The sequence below is a fragment of the Mercenaria mercenaria genome, chromosome 9, assembly GCF_021730395.1.
Source record: "Mercenaria mercenaria strain notata chromosome 9, MADL_Memer_1, whole genome shotgun sequence".
NCBI classification, from domain to species: domain Eukaryota; kingdom Metazoa; phylum Mollusca; class Bivalvia; order Venerida; family Veneridae; genus Mercenaria; species Mercenaria mercenaria.
In genome coordinates this window covers 85,691,351-85,709,915 of record NC_069369.1, presented here as the reverse complement: position 1 = coordinate 85,709,915, position 18,565 = coordinate 85,691,351, and the positions used below count along the sequence as shown (strand labels likewise).

The following is an 18,565-nucleotide window of genomic DNA, read 5'->3' as shown; positions in this document are numbered from 1 at the left end:
CTAAGACAGCTGAACATACAGAGGCAGCAGAATATTTCTTTCAGGTTTCAAGGCCTTGCAGATCCCTTAACTGTTGATCAAGACTGCTAACGTGACTGTCGAAGGAATCCGGTGCCTATATGTCCACAGGATAGAAGCATTTGGGGTAACTAATCTACAGTTCAGGGCCGGCTGGTTGCTAGATGATAGTTGTTCCTTTGTTGAGTGAGACGGAAATCAGGAATTGCAAGGATTTCTTATTTATTTCAGGTCAATGCCCTGCCTACGTCTTCTAATGCATGTTTTACTTGGATGGAACATACATTGGGCAGGTTTTGTATTTCTTTCAGGTTCAAGGCCTGCCAGGAACGGGCAGGATTTTCTCTCTTTCAGATTTTAATGAATGTTTGCCTTCTGTTACCATGACAGGCCAGACTGTCAGAATTTTTTTCATGTAGCTCACTTCTGCAGTATTTAATTCTTCGCCTTAATACAGTTAAAGCAAACCTCCTTAACATAAAATAATTTGGCACTTTTTTTCCTGTTTTGGCTTATTTTTAGTTACAGGCTTTAGAGCAGATGCTTTTAAGATTTCCATCGAAAGGTAAAAATAAAGACTGTAGAGAGCGTGTGTATGTAGAGAGCCAGACATTTTGTTCCAATGGTAATGTAAAATGGTGCCAGGGGTTGTGTATGTCTCCCACCTTCAATATACTAGTCTGCAGTATCTTTAGTTGGTAAGTATATTTTCTTTAAGGTTATATGTATTTGTTCTTGGATACGCAGTTAAATATCAGACACTTGTCAGCCATTCTCCCAAAATTAACTAGTATTGGAAAACACCATGTTGCCAAGCTGTCAGTAATATTTTTAAAAATGTTCGAGCACAAAACTGTGCACTTTGGCTTAAGCTTACACCCGCAATAGACACTTACTTAAAATATGTTTTGGTATCTCATTGCACACTTAGCATCCACGAGTAGACGTTAAAATTGCCAAATATTGCAAAAAAAAACCATGTCGCCACGATCTAAAAAGGACTAATTCGTCAATTTACGGCGTCATTTCTTACTAGTGTTTCAACTTTTTAATAGTACCTGTATTTATTATGACATAGTTGTAAATAATAGGCCTCAACAAAAATATTTTTCAAGTTGTGTAAACGGCATAAATTGTAAATTAATAGGTAGAGTTAGGTCCATGTTTTACCAAAAAAAGTTCAAACATCACCAAATCATAGAAAGAAAGGATTAACTTGTTTTACATGGAAGTTAAATGGCATATAAACCATTTACATTATTCTACAAAACTATTGTCAATTTACTCACATATAAATTGAATTCCAGAAAGGGACTGCATTCAAGGGCCACACTTCCAGACAGTCCAGTGCCTTTAAAAACTCATCATAATTAATATTAGCTTGACTATTCAAAGAATAGGTAGAGCTATTGGACTCGTGCATCAGCGTCGGCATCGGCATTGGCTCGGCATCCTGATTTAGTTACGTTTTTGTATGTAAGCTGATATGATCTCAGTAACCACTTATGGGAATGGATCGAAACTTCACACACTTATATACTTGGAAAACTTGCTTACATTGCACAGGTTCCATAACTCTGTTTTGCCTTTTTACAAAATTATGCCCCTTTTTCGACTTAGAAATTTTTGGTTAAGTTTTTGGATGTAAGCTGGTACCTCAGTACCCACCAATGGGAATTATGGATTGAAATTTCATACACTTGTTCATTGTCATGATCTGACATGCAGTGCACTGGTTACATAACTCTACTTTGCATTTTAAAAAAATTATGCCCCTTTTTCGACTTAGCAGTTTTTTTGATAAGTAATTTTTGTATGTAAGCTGGTACCTTAGTACCAACTAATGGGAATGGATTGAAACTTCACACATCCTGTACGAAAATATTAACCAGATTTCACCTTAAATAAGCAGGAAACCGCCTAAAAAATCTGTCTAACAAAGATTTTCCTACTAAAATAAGACGGACATGGAATCCTGCTAAGTTAACCAGTAAAAGTTAGGCTGACTTAATGAATTTCATGATTTTTGAATAAAATAGCACCAGTTTTGTTAGAAAAATGATGGTTTGTATAGTTTCAATTTCTGGACCATATGTGGAGCACAGCAAATTTATGTGAATAGCATGCTATCAGCTACAGTAAGTGCCTTTATATATATATATATAATACACAAGGCATGAAATCAAAAGTAAAATGTGATATTTTTTCCCATTTATTTCATTTGATTCATATAATTCTAAACAGATGCAGACTTATTTTTGTCATCAGTTTTCATGACTTTTAATTCTTGTAAATGTAAATGTTTTGATCAGTACTTGATCTCCATGCTTCTTATTTTGTCAAAAATATGTATATTTCTTAAATAATTATAAAAATGAAATTCAGAATTATAGTTAAAGCTATAAATTGTTACAACACTGAAATGTTGATATACATGTAGCATTGTACTTTGTATTTCTTAAATTCTTTCAATTTAACCAAATGGCAGACTTTTTAGCTCACCTGTCACATAGTGACAAGGTGAGCTTTTGTGATCACCCTTTGTCCGTCGTCCGTCGTGTGTGCGTCCGTGCGTGCGTCCGTCAACAATTCCTTGTCTGCACAATAGTGGTTTCATTTATGATTTTATTTTAACCAAACTTGCACATAACTTGTATCACCATAAGATCTCGATTCCTTTCTTGAACTGGCCAGATGCCATTATGGGTTCCAGAGTTATGGCCCCTGAAAGGGCCAAAATGAGCTATTTTGACCTTGTCTGCACAATAGCAGCTTTATTTATGATTTGATTTTTACCAAACTGGCACACAACTTGTATCATTATAAGATCTTGGTTCCTTTCTTGAACTGGCCAGATTCCTTTATGGGTTCCAGAGTTATGGCCCCTGAAAGGACCAGAATTAGCTATTTTGCCCTTGTCTGCACAATAGCAGCTTCATTTATTATTTGAATTTAATCAAACTTGCACAAAACTTGTGTCACCATAAGATCTCGGTTCCTTTGTTGAACCGGCCAGATCCCCGAATGGGTTCCGGAGTTATGGCCCCTGAAAGGGCCAAAATTAGCTATTTTGACCTTGTCTGCACAATAGCAACTTCATTTATGATTTGATTTTAACCAAACTTGCACACAACTTGTATCACCACAAGATCTTGGTTCTTTTCTTAAACTGGCCAGATTCCATCATGGGTTCCAGAGTTATGCCCCCTTAAATGTCCAAAATTGGCTATTTTGGCTTTTGCAGTCATATAGAGACTTCATTTATGATTTTATTTGATACAAACTTCCAAAATATCTTCAACAACCATAAATCTTGGATTCCATGACAAATCAGATCCAATCGTAGTTTCCAGAGTTATTTTATATCTGATTACCTCCCCTGATTGTAGTCAAAATGGATTTATATCAGTAAGTACTTACAGGACTTATTTGAAATTTCATTATTATCATTAGTTGGACCGAGCCAATCAGGGTAGATAACTATGGACTGATTTTATGTCAAATTACCTCCCTTTATTTCAAATTAAAATGGGTATATCTCCGTAACTAATGAAGATACTGATCTGAAATTTCATTTATGTCAACAGATTTATTTGGCAGATCCTTCTGTTGTTAACTTACAATAATTTTCTTTTGAATTACTTCCCTTTTACGTTACTATAAATAGCCTATTTTTAGTAACTTTTTTATTTTTGGCTGTAGGGAAAAACCGAGACCACTTTTCTGTGGTACAACATGGATGGTACCTCCAATTTTTAGGTGTATTTTGACATGTCTGTACCTTGTAAGAATTTTGTTTTTCTTTTTGGTTAAATTTCTTTCCTTTGTTGTTCCTGTCCTTTGGACTTAGATATTTTTTCTGAGGACCTTCTTGTCCTCAAGTGCAATGATAACAGGTAAGCGATATAGGGCCATCATGGCCCTCTTGTTTCTTGTTAAGAATTTCTTAAGGCGGATTTTTTTCCTGCTAGTAAATTCTCTAGGCGGAATTTTAAGGCATATTTTTTTCCTGCTATTTCCTGTATGAAATTTTACGCACGTCAGTGGCACGGATTAGAGATGGAAAATGCTCAATTTTTCCTGGCAGAATTCAGTTTTTAAGGCATCTAGATAAAACAGAGATTCCACACGTCATCGGTCAGGAAAATTGGCACGGAATATTTAAATTAGCAGGAAAAAATTCCGTGCGGAGCAGCTTTACGCACGTCATCAGGCAGGAAAATGGGCACGGAATATTTAAATTAGCAGGAAAAAATTCCGTGCGGAGCAGCTATTTTAGGCACGTCATTTTTCTAGACAATTGGCATGGCCCATATGCTTATCGGACTGACAGTAGGGCCTGACTGCGGCCAAGTAGTTAGGTTGCTGACTTTAGATCACTTGCCTCTCATCGATGAAGGTTCCAGCCTCACTCAGGGCGTATAATTCTTTATATAATATGCTGTTTATAATATATTCTAACAGGACCAGTGAATAACCTACATACAGGTAGAGCAAAATCTATCTCGAGTTATTTAAGAAATAATTTATAGCAAAGCAGTGCTTTATCACTATTAATTTATACACGATGGGTGGTTATATGTCGGGCACAATAATTTCACGAGGGCAGGCTATAAATTATTTTGATTCTTAGATATGTTCTTTATTATAGAATTTATATCAAATATGATGGAACTGTTTCTTCGCGCAAGCATGGCGCCAATAGTAGGTATTTGTTAAAACACACCAGGACCGGAAACGGTAATACTTCTTGCGGCAGAATTCAGTTCAAGCAAATATTATTGCGATTTGTTGAGCAAAGGAAATAACTAATTGAATTCAGTATGTGTATAAATTAATCAAAACATTTGTGCAATATGATATTTCGTTTAAAACATGTTACTAAGTAAAATATTTCATGAAATTTGAAAGCGCTATTTCATGATGCGAACATGGCGCTAAATATCATGTTGACGTGACGTCAACATAACATCGTTGTGATTCCATTTTTAGCTCATCTGATTTTTTGAAAAAAAATGATGAGTTATTGTCATCACTTGAGCGGTTGTCGGCGTCGGCGTCGGCGTCGGCGTCGGCGTCGGCGTTGCCTGGTTAAGTTTTATGTTTAGGTCAGCTTTTCTCCTAAACTATCAAAGCTATTGCTTTGAAACTTGGAATACTTGTTCACCATCATAAGCTGACCCTGTACAGCAAGAAACATAACTCCATCTTGCTTTTTGCAAGATTTATGGCCCCTTTTGTACTTAGAAAATATCAGATTTCTTGGTTAAGTTTTATGTTTAGGTCAACTTTTCTCCTAAACTATCAAAGCTATTGCTTTGAAACTTAAAATACTTGTTCACCATCATAAGCAGACCCTGTACATCAAGAAACATAACTCCATCTTGCTTTTTGCAAGATTTATTGCCCCTTTTGGACTTAGAAAATCAGTTTTCTTGGTTAAGTTTTATGTTTAGGTCAGCTTTTATCCTAAACTATCAAAGCTATTGCTTTAAAACTTGCAACACTTGTTCACCATCATAAGTTGACCCTGTACAGCAAGAAACATAACTCCATCCTGCTTTTTGCAAGATTTATGGCCCCTTTTGGACTTAGAAAATATCAGATTTCTTGGTTAAGTTTTATGTTTTGGTCAACTTTTTCTCTTAAACTACAAAAGCTATTGCTTTGAAACTTGCAACACTTGTTGACCATCATAAGCTGACCCTGTACAGCAAGCAACATAACTCCATCCTGCTTTTTGCAATAATTATTGCCCCTTTTGGACTTAGAAAATCATTTTCTTGGTTGAGTATTATGTTTAAGTCAACTTTTCTCATAAACTATCAAAGCTATTGCTTTAAAACTTGCAACAGTTTTTCACCATCATAAGTGGACACTGAACATCAAGAAACATAACTCTATCCTGCTTTTTGCAAGAATGATGGCCCTTTTTAGACTTAGAAAATCATGGGTAGGACAATATTTCTATTACACAAAAAAAATCAGATGAGCGTCAGCACCCGCAAGGCGGTGCTCTTGTTTCTAGAACTGTTGATACTAGTATGTCGTGTTAGAATTGAAATAACAAATTCCCAGGTGTGATTTATCTTAGTTTTTTGTCCTTATGCGAAACAATATATCACTCAGGCCTACGCCTACGGCCTTCCTGATATATTTTTATGCATAAGAACTCAAAACACCTGTTACTCTACGATAAACCACACTTGGGAACTTATTATTTCTTAATTAAACATAGAGGTATTGCTTATTATAATGTAATACATTAAGTAGCTCAGATCTCTGCAAATGATGCGGATTTTTTTCGAGTATTGAGTCGAGGAAATCCGTAACAAATCTAGAATGTGGAAAAAACTGCGGAAATTGGGAGAAAAGCAGGTATTGAAAAAGTTCCCCAATCAATGTGGAATGCGGAGTATTGAACCACCGAATGCGGAAATATGTGGAAACTGGGAGAAGATCAGAATCGGAAAGTTACGCAATTAATGCAAAGTATTGAGTCACCGAATGCGGAAAAAAAATGCGGAAATTGGGAGAAAATCAGGTATCAGAAAAGTTCTGCAATCAATGCGGAATGCTGAGTATTGAGTCGAGGAAATCTGCAGCAATTAATCAGAATGTGAAGAAGCTGCGGAAAATTAAGAGAATTTTCATTTCTAAATACAACAAGCTTTAATTAGAATGAAAGTTTGATGACGGACATGGGGTGGTCACAGTAGCTTGCCAAAAACATTTCGCTCTAATGTGAGCTTATATCATATTCAAAATCTTTAAAATTATGTTTTTTTATTCAATTTTAGTTAAATATATTTTCACACACAAGCTCATACAGTGAAGCATATTAATGCCTGAAATTTAATTAATTAAAACATTAAATGAATTAAAAATAGGCACAATTAAGCAAATGGAATGATAAATACAGTAGTCTAAATATCTGAAACACAAGATTATTCTAAGCAAAAGTTCCAGCTGTATACACTATCAAACTCAAATGCATTCATGCTGCTTTGTAGAACAAAATTCACATCCTTTTAATGTTAGAACAATGTGAATGCCTCCAATAATTAAGTTGTTGTGAATTATTCGTAAAACTGGTTGAATAACTGTTAACATAATTAATAGATGATCGACAAATTGAACTTTAAGTACTAAAAGGGTCAAGTTGTTTTCACTTTTTAATTATGATGAAGATGATACCGGTACTTCTGACGATTCACAGTGACCGTTAATTGTCAGATTTATCTTCTTGCATCATGGCAATGGGTTGCATTTCCACTACTGTCCATGAACAGGCTCAATCAAACCGTACAATTTCGATTTTGTCTTGTTGAGCAACCAGTGGAGTTTCAATTTTAAAATGTCATTGACAACAAGTTTTCTATTGATCTTTGCCGGACTTATGTCGACATGTGGGAATATATCCAGCACTGTGAGTTATCTGAAAAACAAATAAAATTTACAAAATCAAGTGTTAAATAATAAAATTTCCTTAGAAAGCATTTTAACAAACAGAATAAGCCTGAAATTGCAGTTACAGGTAAGATCATGTTCAAGGTAAATTTAAACTAAATTTGTAAATTTCGATCGTGTGTAAAATTTTGAGAAGACTTGGGGGAAAATACTCAAAATTTTGTAGGGGCTACAGCCTATATTAAGATTTCAGAGGCAAATTCATTAGTAAACAAAATCAATGTGTGCTTAAAAAGGAAATTAACAAATAAAAAAAACCCGACATCATATTTTGATTTTTTCTTTTTTCAAAAAATACGATTGAAAATGGGGGCCGAAAAAGGAGAACGAAATGACCAATTTGAAATCGCCAAGCGGGACGAAATGACCAAATCGGGGATGAGGATGAGTTGACTAGGGGACGAGTTGACTGTAAATCGTTTGTTGTGGGCCTACTTTGCAAATGCGTGGCTCTGGGGCTTTGTTTTTTTCCAAGAAGTCTACCCTTACCTATATTCTTTTGCTTCCGGAATTAAGTCGCAGGATTTCTCAACGATTGAATTGTTTGGTCAGCGTGGTATGCTACTACAGTACCACAATTTGGCACAACATATTCACAGAAAAACATCTCACAAATTTTAAAGATAACGCAAAAACTGCAACAGCTTTGGAAACCAATAGAAATACTCGAATCATTTGACCCTTGGTCTTACAATAACCAATCAAATATGCCAATACAAAATGGTCTCCTGCGGTGGCTAACTTTTGAATAATGCGACAGGTAACCAGCAACTTCCTGTAAAAGCTGATTGGCTGAGGTATCTTCAGTAAACAAACATGGCGGTGCATGAGATCTAATAGCAATCGGGAGACTGTTCTTTCTCAATATTTAGGCGTTTTCAATTAAAACTGGCAGTAATATATATATGAAGTTTCATTTTAAATGATATATTTTTACTCGTCTTGATTGTATTTATATGTAAAGTTGACGCAAGTCCGAAAAAAATACACGTAAATGTTGTCTTACGATTCATTCGTCCCCGTTCAGCTCGTTCCATTTTTAGCTCGACTATTCATAGAATAGTAGAGCTATTGGACTCGCCCATGCGTCGGCGTCCGCGTCTGCGTCCGCGTCCGCGTCTGCGTCCGCGTCCGCGTCGGCGTCCGCGTCCCGATTTGGTTAAGTTTTTGTATGTAAGCTGGTATCTCAGCAACCACTTGTGGGAATGGATTGAAACTTCACACACTTATTCACTGTGATAAACTGACTTACATTGCACAGGTTTCATAACTCTGTTTTGATTTTTTACAAAATTATGCCCCTTTTTTGACTTAGAAATTTTTGGTTAAGGTTTTGTATGTAAGCTGGTATCTCAGTACTCACTAATGGGAATGGATTGAAACTCATAGGGAAAAATCGAGACCACTTTTCTGTAGTACAACATGCATGCTGTATCCAATTTTGAGGTGTATTTTGACCAATTTCTACCTGATAAAGATTTTTGTGTGGACTTGCATTTTTTTTTTTTTTTTTTTTTTTTTAAGATTAACTTTAAAACCCCTGATGCGGACCACAACTAAATGGTTCTTCAAAGCTTTCCCCAAAATTAATACTTTCAGACTCTAACTTGCCAGGAACTTTACCCTTCAATTATAATATGCCCGGCGGGGGGATTAGCCATGTGTAACATGGCTCTTGTTTTACTAAATTATGCCCCTTTTTCGACTTTCTTATTCATTCAATCGACAAGGCTGTTGAATAGTCGAGCGTTGCTGTCCTCCGACAGCTCTTGTTACAATTGGTCCGACTCTCCATGTAGAAATGTACACATACTGCCCTTTAAACATTGTTTTTTATACAATGTGTTACAAAAATATTGGCTAGGTGGATTTTTTAACTGGTTTCCGCCTTAGAAAAGTTGCATATTTCGCAGCATATTCCTGCTTATAGGCGGAAACTGTGTTATATTAACCTGAATTGCAATTTAAGCAGAATCACTTACTGTAGCTGATAGCATGCTATTCACATAAATCTGCTGTGCTCCACATGGGCCAGAAATTCAAACTATACAAACCATCATTTTTCCGCCAAAACTGGTGCTATTTTATTAAAAAATTATGAAATTCATTAAGTCAGCCTAACTTTTCTGCCTAAGCCATTAGGCAAAATACTGGTTAACTTAGCAGGATTCCATGTCCGTCTTATTTTAGTAGGAAAATCTTCGTTAGACAGATTTTTTAGGCGGTTTCCTGCTTATTTAAGGTGAAATCTGGTTAATATTTTCGTACGGGAAACATTGGTCTTGACATTGGTTAAATACTTTTATTTCTTTACAATTGGCATTCTTTTCAAAGAGAACAAAAATTAGGAACTAGTAATAAATTCTTTTCTTGTATCAGATGTTTGATAATTATTCTTACTTAAAGTATCTTTTAGGAACTCTGAGGACACGAACGAAAATTCTACAACATCCACCATGAGTTCCAAAGAGCAAGTGCTTTATAGTGTAAAGCCAGCATGACTGTGTGTTTTTCTCACAAAGCAACGAGATGTGTCATAGAAGCTGTACATCTGGACAGATAAGGTTTTTTTTTGAGAATATTTCAGTTTGGCTTGAATTTTCATGTTTACAATATTGATTTTCTGTGACAATTTGATACTTTTTTCTGAGCATAAGTAGCAACAAATTAAATTTAGAAACGGTGCCTTTGTTATGGCCATTAATTACTCCCAGCCAGTTTATCACTAGGACAGTGGTATTGTGTGACTTTGTTATTACATTTTATGGTGTAGAATATGTAGTAGCCTTTAGGATGTTTGGGTCAACTGGCAGCAAAATCTTAAGCAAAGGTATAGGTGTTTTGGAAAATTTTGAAGTTCTGCCATTTTCTCACATAGAAATTTTAGTGAAAGTTTTATATGTGACTTTGAAGGAATTTTGTCACTGTCAGGTATCATTGTACTGAATGCCATCTGAATGTGAAAAGGAGTCAGTAAAAGGAAATGTTTATTTATCTTGGCTATGGCAGTACAGGATAGGACTCCCTGCAAGGTTCTGTTATCAGTACTTACAGAGTTGATATCCTTGAATTACTGAATGTTCAGGAAATTGTGTGTGTAATTTACAACTAAGGATATATTTATATGGGTGTTACTTATTTCTGCAAAATCTAGGAAAGGTTCAATGAATAAGCCAGTTTAGATAAGTTACTCCAGAGTTATGTCCCTTGAATTTGTAAACATCTAAGAGTTACTGAACTAAATACATACAAAGTAGGATTTTCTAAAGTCCACATTAATGTGCTATATGTTGTGACTGGCACTATTTTATATGTACAGGTATGATCTGGTTAGGTCTTGAGAATATCATGGAGAATTCCATCTTGGTAACTCCAGAAAAGGTCTATTATATTTTACCAAGTACTGAATCCAAGCTTGCTTTACTAAATCTACAAACTTTTAACGTTGTTTTTTTTTTTCTTTCATAAATTCTTTAAAAACATTTTTGCAATTCTCTATTTCTCTGTGATCTTTGACAAGGAACTTTCAGTTGAGAAGGTAGCATGCTTTCCTCCCTTGCACAGTACACCACCCTCCCCTGCACTGCACTTTGCATGTTTGCTGCTTTCTCTTTCAAGTTAAAGTATTGGAGAAATAAGGATGTATAAATTGGAAGATTTGTCTAGTTTCTCACATCTGCATTAAGTAAGCAAGCAGTGTTTTTAGTATGCGGTGTTCATCTGTTCATAATCTTAAGACTGGAAGTACTGGTGTTACTGGGCTCTAACAAGTATTCTGTATGGGAAGTGTTACACACTTTCACCACTAGGTCATCACCTACTATTTATTTTATTTAAGGTCATCATAACAAACATTGTCTAATATTTCTACAGAACAGACACAACGGAAAGTAATGTAAATTTCATTATGTTACGTATTGCCGTTCAGTGTTTTTTTTTTGTATATTATGTTCTGGTTACTGGTTATTCTTAAAGATAATGATGGATAAGGCAGAGAGATAAAATAAACTGATGCCTCTTTCATTGTAAAATACCCAGCATCAATGCAGGTAAATATATATCACTGCATAAAGTGAGAAAACTGACAGTTCATGGGCATTGAGTTAAAATTTATATTATTGCCCAAAATAGAAAAGTTCAGCTTTTTCCTCATATTTTGGCCAGAATTAATGGCTCAGTTTTTCATGAAGATTAATTATTGTTCAGGCATTTTATGTATCGAATCAATTAGTAAATTATGTTTGATCCAAATATACTTGCTGCTCTTTTTAATCCCCCACCGTGGCGGAGGGATTATAGGAATGGGCTGCGTCTGTCCGTCCTTCCTTCCGTCCGTCCTTCCATCTGTCCTTCCCTCCGTAAAAAAATTATGTCCGGTCCATATCTCCTAAACCCCTTGAAGGATTTTCATGAAACTTGGGTCAAATGATCACCTCATCAAGACGATGTGCAGAACCCATGAGTCAGCCTTGTCGGTTCAAGGTCAAGGCCACAACTCAAGGTCAAAGGTTTGAGCCTGCCATTTTGTGTCTGCTCTATATCTCATAAACCCCTTGAAGGAATTTGATAAAACTTGGGTCAAATGATCACCTCATCAAGACGATGTGCAGAACCCATGGGTCAGCCTTGTCGGGTCAAGGTCACAACTCAAGGTCAAAGGTTTGAGCCTTCCATTTTGTGTCCGCTCTGTATCTTCTAAACCCCTTGAAGGAATTTTATCAAACTTGGGTCAAATGATCACCTCATCAAGACGATGTGCAGAACCCATGAGTCAGTCATGCCGGCTCAAGGTCAAGGTCACAACTTAGGGTCAAAGGTTTGAGCCTTCCATTTTGTGTCCGCTCTATATCTCCTAAACTCCTTGAAGGATTTTCATCAAACTTGGGTCAAACGATCACCTCATAAAGGCGATGTGCAGAACTTATGAGTCAGCCATGTTGGCTCAAGGTCAAGGTCACTACTGAAGGTCAAAGGTTTGAGCCTTCCATTTCGTGTCCGCTAAACCCCTTAAAGGAATTTTATAAAACTTAGGTTAAATGATTACCTCATCAAAACGATGTGCAGAAATTATGAGTCAACCATGCCAGCTCAAGGTCAAAGTCACAACTAAGGGTCGAAGGTTTGAGCCTTCCATTTTGTGTCCACTCTGTATCTCCTAAACCCCTTGAAGGATTTTCATCAAACTTGGGACAAAGGATCACCTCATCAAGAACTCATGAGTCAGCCATGTCAACTCAAGGTCAAGGTCACAACTGAAGGTCAAAGGTTTCAGCTCTGTATCTCCTAAACCCCTTGAAGGATTTTCATGAAACTTGGGTCAAATGATCACCTCATCAAGACGTTGTGCAGAATTCATGAGTCAGCCATGTCAGTTCAAGGTCAAGGTCACAGCTAAAATCAAAGGTTTACCCTTTCACTATTCATAGTGGTGGCGGGGGATTTAGCTGTCCTTCAGACTGCCTTGTTCAATTTATAATACATGAATGTTTAAAGCAGCATGCCTCCAGATAGTTAACAGCAAATAAGTACTTTTTTTTTATCTCGCCTGTGCACGAAGTGCTCAAATGTGAGCTTTTGTGATCACCCTGTGTCTGTCGTCCATCGTTGTCTGTCCGTCTGTCCATCCATCGTCAACAATTTGACTGTTAACAGTATAGAGGTCACAATTTTGGCCCAATCTTAATGAAACTTGGTCAGAGTGTTACCCTCAATAAAATCTTGAACAAGTTTGATATTGGGTCATCTGGGGTCAAAAACTAGCTCACCAGGTCAAATCAAAGGAAAAGATTGTTAACGTTCAAGAGGTCACAATTTTGGCCCAATCTTGATGAAACTTGGTCAGAATGTTACCCTTAATAAAATTTTGGACGAGTTTGATATCGGGTCATCTAGGGTCAAAAACTAGGTCACCAGGTCAAGTCAAAGGAAAAGCTTGTAACACTCTAAGAGGTCACAGTTTTGGCCCAGTCTTAATGAAACTTGTTCAGAATGTTACCCTTAATAACATCTTGGACAAATTTGATATTGGGTTACCTGGGGTCAAAAACTAGGTCACCAGGTCAAATCAAAGGAAAAGCTTGTTAACACTAGAAGTCACAATTTTGGCCCAATCTTAATGAAACTTGGTCAGAATGTTACACTTAATAAAATCTTGGAGGAAATTGATGTTGGGTCATCTAGGGTCAAAAACTAGGTCACCAGGTCAAATCAAAGGAAAAGTTTTTTAACACTGTAGAAGCCACATTTATGACTGTATCTTTATGCATTTTGGTCAGAATGTTAATCTTGATGATTTCAAGGTCCAGTTTGAATCTGAGTTCTGTAGGATTAAAAACTAGGTCACCAGGTCAAATCAAAGGAAAAGCTAGTTAACACTGCAGAGGCCACGTTTATGACCATATCTTAATGAACCTTGGTCAGAATGTTGATCTTGATGACCTTTAGGTCAAGTTCAAATCTGGGTCATGTGGGGTTAAAAACTAGGTCACCAGGTCAAATCAAAGGGAAAGCTTGTTAACACTTTAGAGACCACATTTATGACCATATCCTAATGAAATTTGGTCAGAATGTTAATCTTGATGATCTTTAGGTCAATAGGTTAGGTGAGCAATACAGGGCCTTCATGGCCCTCTTGTTAGATATCTTGAAATAAATGCTATATTTCCTAAGAAGGCTTTAAACTGAATTACTGACAAACTTTATGTTATGGAAACACATGAGAATTTTCTATTTTTAGCTCACCTGAGCAATGCTCAGGTGAGTTTTTCTGATCGCTCGATGTCCGGCGTCGGTCATCTGTCGTCTGTCTGTCAACATTTAGCTTGTGTATGTGATAGCTGTATTTTTCAATTAATCTTCATGAATATTGGTCAGAATGATAACCTTGATGAAATCTAGGCCGAGTTTGAAAATGGGTCATCTGGGGTCAAAAACTAGGTCACTAGGTCAAATCAAAGAAAAACCTTGTGTATGCGATAGAGGCTGTATTTTTCAACTAATCTTCATGAATATTAGTCAGAATGATTGCCTTGATGAAATCTAGGCCAATTTCGAAAATGGGTCATCTCGGGTCAAAAACTAGGTCACTAGGTCAAATCAAAGAAAAACCTTGTGTATGCCATAGAGGCTGTATTTTTCAATTGATCTTCATGAATATTGGTCAGAATGAATGCCTTAATGAAGTCTAGGCCGAGTTTGAAAATGGGTCATCTTGGGTCAAAAACTAGGTCACTAGGTCAAATCAAAGAAAAACCTTGTGTATGCAATGGAGGCTGTATTTTTAGCTCACCTGTCACAAAGAGACAAGGTGAGCTTTTGTGATCGCACGGTGTCCGTGCGTCCGTCCGTGCGTGCGTAAACTTTTCCTTGTGACATCTCTAGAGGTCGCAGTTTTCATGGGATCTTTCAGAAAATGGGTCAGAATATTCATCTTGGTAAATTCTAGGTCAAGTTCGAAACTGGGTCACGTGCCTTCAAAAACTAGGTCAGTAGGTCTAAAAATAGAAAAACCTTGTGAACTCTCTAGAGGCCATAATTTTCAATGGATCTTCATGAAAATTGGTCAGAGTGTTTACCTTGTTGATATCTAGGTCAAGTTTGAAACTGGGTCATGTGCAGTCAAAAACTAGGTCAGTAGGTCTAAAAATAGAAAAACCTTGTGACCTCTCTAGAGGCCAAATATTTCACAAAATCTTCATGAAAATTGGTCAGAATTTTTACCTTGATGATATCTAGGTCAAGTTCGAAACTGGGTCATGTGCCATCAAAAACTAGGTCAGGAGGTCTAAAAATAGAAAAACCTTCTGACCTCTCTAGAGGCCATATATTTCACAAGATCTTCATGAAAATTGGTCAGAATGTTCATCTTGATGATATCTAGGTCAAGTTTGAAACTGGGTCGCGTGCAGTCAAAAACTAGGTCAGTAGGTCTAAAAATAGAAAAACCTTGTGACCTTTCTAGAGGCTATATATTTCACAAGATTTTCATGAAAATTGGTCAGAATGTTCACCTTGATGATATCTAGGTCAAGTTTGAAACTGGGTCAAGTGCCATCAAAAACTAGGGCAGTAGGATAAATAATAGAAAAACCTTGTGACCTCCCTAAAGGCCATATTTTTCATGGGATCTGTATGAAAGTTGGTCTGAATGTTTATCTTGTTGATATCTAGGTCAAGTTTGAAACTGGGTCACGTGTGGTCAAAAACAAGGTCAGTAGGTCTAAAAATAGAAAAACCTTGTGACCTCTCTAGAGGCCATATATTTCATGAAATCTTCATGAAAATTGGTCAGAATGTTCACCTTGATGATATCTAGATCAAGTTCGGAAGTGGGTCACGTGCCATCAAAAACTAGGTCAGTAGGTCAAATAATAGAAAAACCTTGTGACCTCTCTAGAGGCCATATTTTCCATGGAATCTGTATGAAAGTTGGTTTGAATTTTTATCTTGATGATATCTAGGTAAAGTTCGAAACTGGGTCACGTGCCGTCAAAAACTAGGTCAGTAGGTCAAATAATAGAAAAACCTTGTGACCTCTCTAAAGGCCATATTTTTCAATGGATCTTCATGTATGTTGGTCTGAATGTTCATCTTGATGATATCTAGGTCAAGTTCGAAACAGGGTCATGTGCGGTCAAAAACTAGGTCAATAGGTCTAAAAATAGAAAAACCTTGTGACCTCTCTAGAGGCTATACTTGTGAATGGATCTCCATAAAAATTGGTCAGAATGTTCATCTTGATGATATCTAGGTCAAGTTCGAAAGTGGGTCACGTGCCATCAAAAAGTAGGTCAGTAGGTCAAATAATGAAAAAACATTGTGACCTCTCTGGAGGCCATATTTTTCATGGGATCTGTATGAAACTTGGTCTGAATGTTTATCTTGATGATATCTAGGTCAGTTTCGAAACTGGGTCAACTGCGATCAAAAACTAGGTCAGTAGGTCTTGAAATAGAAAAACCTTGTGACCTCTCTAGAGGCCATACCCGTGAATGGATCTTCATGAAAATTGGTAAGAATGTTCAACTTGATGATATCTAGGTCAAGTTTGAAACTGGATCACGTGCCTTAAAAAACTAGGTCAGTAGGTCAAATAATAGAAAAACCTTGTGACCTCTCTAGAGACGATATTTTTCAATGGATCTTCATGAAAATTGGTCAGAATTTTTATCTTGATAATATCTAGTTCAAGTTCAAAACTGAGTCACATGAGCTAAAAAACTAGGTCACTTTGTCAAATAATAGAAAAAACGACGTCATACTCAAAACTTGATCATGTGGGAAGAGGTGAGCGATTCAGGACCATCATGGTCCTCTTGTTCAATTATTCTTCATGAACATTGGTCAGAATGATAACCTTGATGAAATCTAGGCCGAGTTCAAAAATGGGTCATCTTGGGTCAAAAACTAGGTCACTAGGTCAAATCAAAGAAAAACCTTGTGTATGCGATAGAGGCGGTATTTTTCAATTGATCTTCATGAATTTTGGTCAGAATGATTACCTTGATGAAATCTAGAACGAGTTCGAAAATGGGTCATCTGGGGTCAAAAACTAGGTCACTAGGTCAAATCAAGGAAAAAACCTTGTGTATGCGATAGAGGCTGTATTTTTCAATTGATCTTCATGAATTTTGGTCAGAATGATTACCTTGATGAAATTTAGACCAAGTTCGAAAATGGGTCATCTCGGGTCAAAAACTAGGTCACTAGGTCAAATCAAAGAAAAACCTTGTGTATGCAATAGAGACTGTTTTTTTTTCAATTGATTTTTATGAAATTTGGTCAGGATGATTGCCTTGATGAAATCTAGGTCGAGTTTGAATATGGGTTATCTGAGGTCAAAAACTAGGTCACTAGGTCAAATTAAAGAAAAATCTTGTGTATGCAATAGAGACTGTTTTTTTTTCAATTGATTTTTATGAAATTTGGTCAGGATGATTGCCTTAATGAAATCTCGGTCGAATTTGAATATGGGTCATCTGAGGTCAAAACTAGGTCACTTGGTCAAATCAAAGAAAAAAATTGTGTATGTGATAGAGGCTGTATTTTTCAATTGATCTTCATGAATTTTGGTCAGAATGATTGCCTTGATAAAATCTAGGTCGAGTTTGAACATGGGTCATCTAGGGTCAAAAACTAGGTCATATCTAAGAAAATGCTTGTTTTATCGCAAGAGACCAATTTTTTGGTCCAATCTTAATGAAAATTGGCCAGAATATTTGTTTCCATGAAATCACTAGGTCAAACATGTTTTACACTGTTATGGTGTGTTTCTTAGGTGAATGACCTAGGGCCATCTTGGCCCTCTTGTTACTACTTTTTATGATGAATTTTTGTCATTTGTCACGCTTTTACTCCAGGTAAACTGTCTTGATTATAAATATCTGTATTTTTGAGTCATTATTCACTACTTCAGCTATGGCGCTATTGGTTACATGTCTTTATTGCCACGGCCCTCTGGGGTTCGATTCCCAGCGCGGTCATATTTTTTTTCTTGATTTAGAACTTTTAAAGTATTTTAGAAACAAAAATTCATATTCTAATTTTCATATGACCAAACTTCAATTTGAAAGAAAGATTATTTATTAGCCTAATCTAGAGGCATGCTGCTTTGAGGCAGATGTACATGCTATGTTTTATTGTTAGATGTTTTTATGACTGGTTAAGGCAGAGATACTAATTAAGACAGAGATGTAGGAATATTATCAATTAAGTAATAGAAATAATGGTTACCCTTTATTGTTATGAACTTGTCAGTAGGTACTGGCTATATTTTATAAGAGATGCTTGGCTACTGAACTGCCATTATAGTATAATGTTGGTTCAGTTTCATTTTTCATAGAAAAATCACTCAATGGGTTCAAAACTGGAGGTAATAATACAAATATAGTACATTAGTACATCATTAACCCCATTTAAAGAAAAATATATTTTCAGCCACTGTAATACGCAAGTAAAATTACATTTTTAAAGTGTCAGCCACTGTTAGAAGGAAGATACCAGCCACTGCGTTAGGGAAGGTTACTTGTGTCAGTCATTGTAACAGTGTTGACTATAGTAACTGCTGTTATGTCATATC

General features: G+C 36.3%; 1 long non-coding RNA gene across 4 annotated transcripts in view; it reads left to right on the top strand.

Annotated features, from left to right (window-relative positions):
• Window positions 1-18,565, top strand: part of LOC123547628 (uncharacterized) — a 62,831-nt gene that overhangs the window by 18,710 nt on the left and 25,556 nt on the right. For 2 of the 4 annotated variants that reach the window (XR_006685685.2, XR_006685682.2), the window contains exons 2-3: window positions 541-716; window positions 9,905-10,052. This is a non-coding gene — a long non-coding RNA (uncharacterized LOC123547628). Of the gene's footprint in view, window positions 1-540; window positions 717-9,894; window positions 10,053-18,565 lie in introns of all 4 variants that reach the window. The other 2 variants (XR_006685683.2, XR_006685684.2) reach the window with 2 other exon arrangements.